The following is a 6,000-nucleotide window of genomic DNA, read 5'->3' as shown; positions in this document are numbered from 1 at the left end:
TATTAAGATTGGAATTCCAGAGGGAGACAAACACGTTACCATAAAGCTTCACTTAGTATATTATCTGAAGTCCCTCTCCACGGTGTTGTAAGCCTTTGTCTCATACCCCCAATCACATGTAATAGACTGAGCAACCCCTGCAGGGGTTTCTGGGGGAGGGTGAAGTCCCTGCAGACACTTGGTGTCCAGGGGCTCATCTGCTCACAGACAGAAAGTTTGTTCTCCCATGTCAGCTTCAGGAACTAACTTTTAATTAATAACCCAGGTGTTTTTTTAGGAGTTAACCAAGATAACATCAACAACCATAAAAAGGCTTTCAAACGTATACCACTCCAAAAAGTTGTGGAGTGCTTATGCTTACTTTGCTTACTAATGCGTGGCCACGCCTTAGTAAATCGTGGCCACAAGATAGATAAGTTGTGGCTACAAGTTATTTGGCCACAAGTTATTGTGCCTCCTTTATGGTGGTGTAGCATACATTCAATGAATATGGAGAACATAGACTTGATTTCATTTTATTTCAACCTTGGAATGAACAATAAGGACATCCTGCAATCTCTTCCAAATAAACACAGAGTAGTAATAAGCAAAGCTCTCAACTTACACGCATTGACCGTGTGACACGCCCATTTCACTGACTACACACGCTTATGCTTACGTGCAGCAGAGCTCAGTCTAAACTCGCTTTCTGCTGAGCTCTTTCGGCTTCTTTCACAGCTTGTGGCCATCAGTAATTCCTGCTGCAGTTCATGTTAACAGAGCAGCAGGAAGAGCGAGCAGAGTAATAAATAATTTTGGTCTTAACCTTTGGTGACGGTAAGCCGGTACCGTCCGGTACCGCAGAGGGAAGTGGGGAGAGCGGCTGCCTGATAAATCCTTCATTCAGAACCAGTAATGGCTGCACGCTGGATCAGAGAACAGTTCTGCTAACCAGATGCAGTCTAAAAAGCCTCTTATTCTGTGTCAGGGTGCTGTGGGCATGTCTGGGCTGGGTGCAGCCTTTAGTTCCTCTCCCTTCTCCACAGGTAGCGGCTGACGAGCGGGAAGGCGCCGCTCTCAGGTGATCTGCGTTCCGTCCAGCGGGGACGGTTCTTAAACTGGCTGCTGTCACCACCTCATCGGCAGAGTAGGCCAACGTCTTTCTACGCCTTGTAAAGCGCCTAATTTCTGTCTCACTGTTTCCCCGGTGGAACCTGCCTCGGATCCCGCTCCGGAGAACCTTTTGCCTCGGCTGAGCCGGTCAGCTCTCAGCCGCTCAGCTGCCCAGGAAGAAATCCTCAGAAAGTCTCTGATCTCCCTGGTCTCGGGGTCTACAGAGCGCCGATCAGCTGACAGCCGAGTGACCGGACCCTGCCCCCCTCGGACTTTGCCCTCTGTCAGCCGCCCCACCCTCTCCAATCACCAGAATCCACCTAGAACCGACGACTCCGCTTGGCAGCCTCCACCCCTGCTGCAAGCGACAGCAGCTTCTCAGGCTTTGGTGCCCCGCAGCAGCCGCTCACTCCCCCAGCAAATCAATCATATCACCGCGATTATCACCTCCCGCTGTTACCAGACGTCCGGAGGACTCACAACACGTCTTGAGCTTTATATTTAATAAACTTGTTAAACTCGGATCTCTGCCTCCTCAGTATGTTCTGTATGTGGGTCAAAGAGTCGGTATATATGTTTATAAGTTTCATTCTAATAAACAGGCATACTGCCTTGCGCTTGAATTCATATGTGCAAAATTATGCATGTTATTTATGTGCGCACTTTTAAGGGTCATTTTAAGGAACTTGTAGCAGTGGGGCTTCAGCTCAGATCCATTCATCCTGTTCCCTTTAAAGGAGCCCTTTACAGTCTTTATTTATGCATTTTTTCCACCGCGCAGCGCACCAATCAGGGGAAAATCAGCCCACCTTACAGCCTCAATCCAGTATCATTAAGTATAAATTATGCTGATATCAGACTTTACCAAAAAAGTCTTTTTTTCCACTGTCACTTAGCGAAAAAGTAGGATGTACAGTTAATCATCGCATCCCTCGATGCACTCGTGTCTGCTGAACATCAAGCTCCAAGGCAGTATTTATCTTATCTAGAGATACATAAGTCGTGGCCACGATTTACTAAGTCGTGGCCACGCATTATTAAAGCGTGGCCATGACTTAACATCTTCAAAAAAAATTCTGTCCATGTCACCAGTGGGGCTCCGTAATCTACAACTCTTGACCATGGTAATTATGTGAGAACATAAGTGGACTGAGATGTGGCAAGCTTTTTGGCTCAGCTCTTTCTTCACCACAACATAACAAAAAAGCACAACAATTACTGCAGACGCCTGAATCCATCTGTAACCCATCTGTCAATCTCCTGCTCCATCCTGCCATCACTGAACGAGACACCAAGACATTTGAAACTCATCTAATTGAGCCAGAGATTTACCCCAACCAACACAAAGCAATAAGAGCCATGATTATGGATGAGCTGACTATCATCCTGACCACTTCCCACTTAGCTGCAAATTTCTTCAGTGCCCACTGGAGGTCATGGCTGGGAGAAGCCAACAGAACCACATCATCTGTAAAAAGGCAAATCTAAGATCCTGAGGTTCCACCGCCAGTCACCCTTCTCTTCATGGCTACATCGTTTCAATCAAATTAAATTTCACATCAAATTTTCTGGCTGCTTTTTAGTAGTTTTGTTTTTGATCAGGGTCAGAGCCACTGCTGGTAGCATGAGGTAATTCCTGGACCCTACAGAGGTTGCACAGGCAGCCCACCTCCACCAATACGCGTGTCTCCCAGCACAGTCTTGAGAGCATGGAGGAGATTCTAGCATTAGCCAGAGAACAGTTTGTTACGTCTAAGAATGAACACTTAACTTTTTACATGAGCACTTTAACTTGCATAATTAGCACTTTAGACAGCGTACAGCACTTTAAGGAAGCATTTTGCACATTGCAGAAATGATTACACACAGTTGATTGTATTAGTGCTTATTGATTGTCTTTCCTTTTTCCTGGTTTTAGATCCAGTGGCACTGGAACACTTACATAGAGTGGTTGGGCCCTGCAGAAGAAGGGTGACAGAAATTAGAATATCAACAAAGTCAATATTTGCGCAATATTGCTATTTTGTCCTTAATGTTTGTGTTTCATTGCATCTTAAAGTTTTTTAGTGAAATGTGTTTAGTGTTTGTACTTACCTTGTCCTTGTGTCCAGCTCTGTCACCTAAAAGTGGGCAGAAACAAGTGCTTTAAGAAGGTTCCAGGCAAGGAAATGCACAGGGGAGCCAATTTGAGCTTTTAGTGGAGTTTCTATTTATCTTTGGTGTTTGGTTTAGGATTTTATGTATATAGCTTGGGGTTTTATATGGTTTATGGTTGTTATTATGGTTTATGGAAGAATAGATAGTTTTATGTACTCATCTTAATATGTACACCCCTGGGAGAGTTTTAATGGTTTTCACCAGTTAGTGGGATATTATTTAAGGCACCCTTTTCATCACTTGGTGTTCTGCTGCTGGAGAAGACACACTGCTCTCCCAACCTTCATTGCACTTTGTAAATAGGTATTATAAGAAAATAATAAAAAAATGTGGACACTGCATCTTTCCTTCCACACCCCAGGTACAAACCGCTGGTAATGGGTCGATGAGACGTCACGTTGCCAAACTGTATTGATACTGTGTCACTGAATACTGACACCTGCTGGACCTTAAAAACTCCTACAGGCAACCTGGTTGACAGAGTTAACTGACACTGATCTGATGACCTAGTAAACACAATAATTAATAACAAGTTAAGTCATTGTATGTTGCATTGTATTATTTTATATTTTCATTTAAATTTAAAATATCTTTGATTTTGTTTTTAGATACAGTCAATAAATAATGGTTGTGAACTGGCTTTTTTTTTTTTTTTTTTTTTTTTTAGAAATTTTTATTCAAAAAAATAAGTTGTTCTAACGTTTTGAAATTGAGTATGTTACACTTTTTTGACTTCACTTCTCCAGCTGTAGAAAACACATCTCACACGGCTCAGATTATGCTGGAGTGCAGATAAATTGTAATAAAAGGCGGAAGAGGTTTGAACAGACTGTCTTTTGGTTTTTCCAGTATCCTGGGACCCTCTGCTAAGTATCTGTGCACCTCCTGGATGGCATTATCTGTGACACTTTGGGTCTGCCTGCCCACTTCGATGTCAAATGTTGCCAAATGTTATGTAAAAAGAACAGATTGGCATTTTAATACATGATTTACAAACAACAAACAAATAATGCTCAATAACCTGAAGTGGTGGCAGACAGCTGTTGTGAAGATGTTCCAGGCTGGGGCTCGTTGTGCTTCTGATTACAGATGCAGATTCTGACCGCAGCCTGCTGATGGCCTTATTGCTCTTGGAGGGACTGCGGCACCCGGAGGTGCTTTTGTTTAAATAGGTAATGGTCTGTTGAAAAAATGCATTTAACCTGCAGAACATTATAGGAACAGTAAATTAAGAGTAACTTTGAAATGAATTTCAATTCAGATAGATCAAGCGGAAACTCTCAGAGGAACAGGATGAAACAACAAGGAAATAGGGGGTTTTCACTGACGTCACTGGCCAACTTCCGGTCCGCCATATTGGGTGGCACACTTCCTTATCTCTAGTTGTCGTACACGTATTATCGTATCGCGAATGGATAAGTACGCCAGCGGGCTAGAGCGACCAGATAAGGACGTATACCTGAGGAAATGTTCCGTGATCGACCATATGGACCCCTATGCCCTCCACGGTGCCTTGTTTAGCCGTAATCCAGATGCATTACCTGGTGTTCGGTGAAAACCCTCTGCACACTCTTGAGGAAATGAGAGCTTACAAGGGTCTAGAGGCTCACAACCAGTTCACATCTGGTTATGTACATCAAGGAAATCGCCATCATACGTGGACGGGTGAGTTTTAATAAGATGGTAAAAATGTAAACAATCCGACGCAAATGTGTCGCATGCTTCTGCGGTGGCTGGCGGCCGGCGGCGGGCGGTGCGCGAAGGCGCTTGGCTGCAGGGCTGATCGACGCCGCTCGCGGCTTTAATTATTTAAGCAGAACAATGACCAGTGCAAAATTAAGTTGTATTTACCGTATTGGCGCCGGTAGGAGCTGCAGATCATAAAGCCAGCAAACAGTGGGAACACAGCAACTCGTTCAAAGGTAAGCTGCGCTCAGACGGGCTCTGGCACATGCTAACCGTCAGTGCTAACAACTCGCGCATGTAATGTACTTTTAACTTGCTGCTTTGTGTTTCAAACGTTTAGAACACACTCTCATTGACATCGTGATACTGTGGAAAGTTATGTTCGGTCTTACAGCCGCGATCCAAGCGAGCCGACGACTCTTTGTTATCTCTGTAACTCGTTCAAAGGTAAGCTGCGCTCAGACGGGTTAGCACATGCTAACCGTTAGCGCTAACAACCACTCACGCATGTAATGTACTTTTAACTAGCTGCTATGTGTTTCAAAGGTTTAGAACACACTCTCATTGACATCGGGATACTGTGGAAAGTTATGTTCGGTCGACTTACAGCCGCGATCCAAGCGAGCCGACGACTCTTTGTTATCGCTAACAGTTGTTCTCCGTGGTTGCGCCTCCAGGCAGGAAAGCGGTGGAAAATTAATCTGTTTCTATGTTTTTCCCATGGCGATCATGTGTTGTGCTGTTACAGCCCACAATACAGCAACGGTTTACCATGGTTGAAATCAAGTTAAGGTGAAATTAATCAAATTAAAACACGGCTGAGAGAGGGAGTACAGTATGCGGTAGTAATAGGCAGTAGAGGCGGCGGAGGCAGTCAACACGACAGCCGTGGAAAGTAATAAGTCATAACGCCCAAGCCCTATTATTAATATATTCTTCTTATATGTTTTAAATACTTAACAGTTAATTACCTGTGACAAAGTGAGCACCGCAGACTCTGGCGTATTCCAGCTTAACACCGTCCAAATCGGACCTGGATATCCGTGTCAGCCATAGGTGACGGCG

This window comes from Fundulus heteroclitus, unplaced genomic scaffold (genome assembly GCF_011125445.2).
Source record: "Fundulus heteroclitus isolate FHET01 unplaced genomic scaffold, MU-UCD_Fhet_4.1 scaffold_230, whole genome shotgun sequence".
Lineage (NCBI taxonomy): Eukaryota > Metazoa > Chordata > Actinopteri > Cyprinodontiformes > Fundulidae > Fundulus > Fundulus heteroclitus.
Note: the sequence above shows the minus strand (reverse complement) of the source record.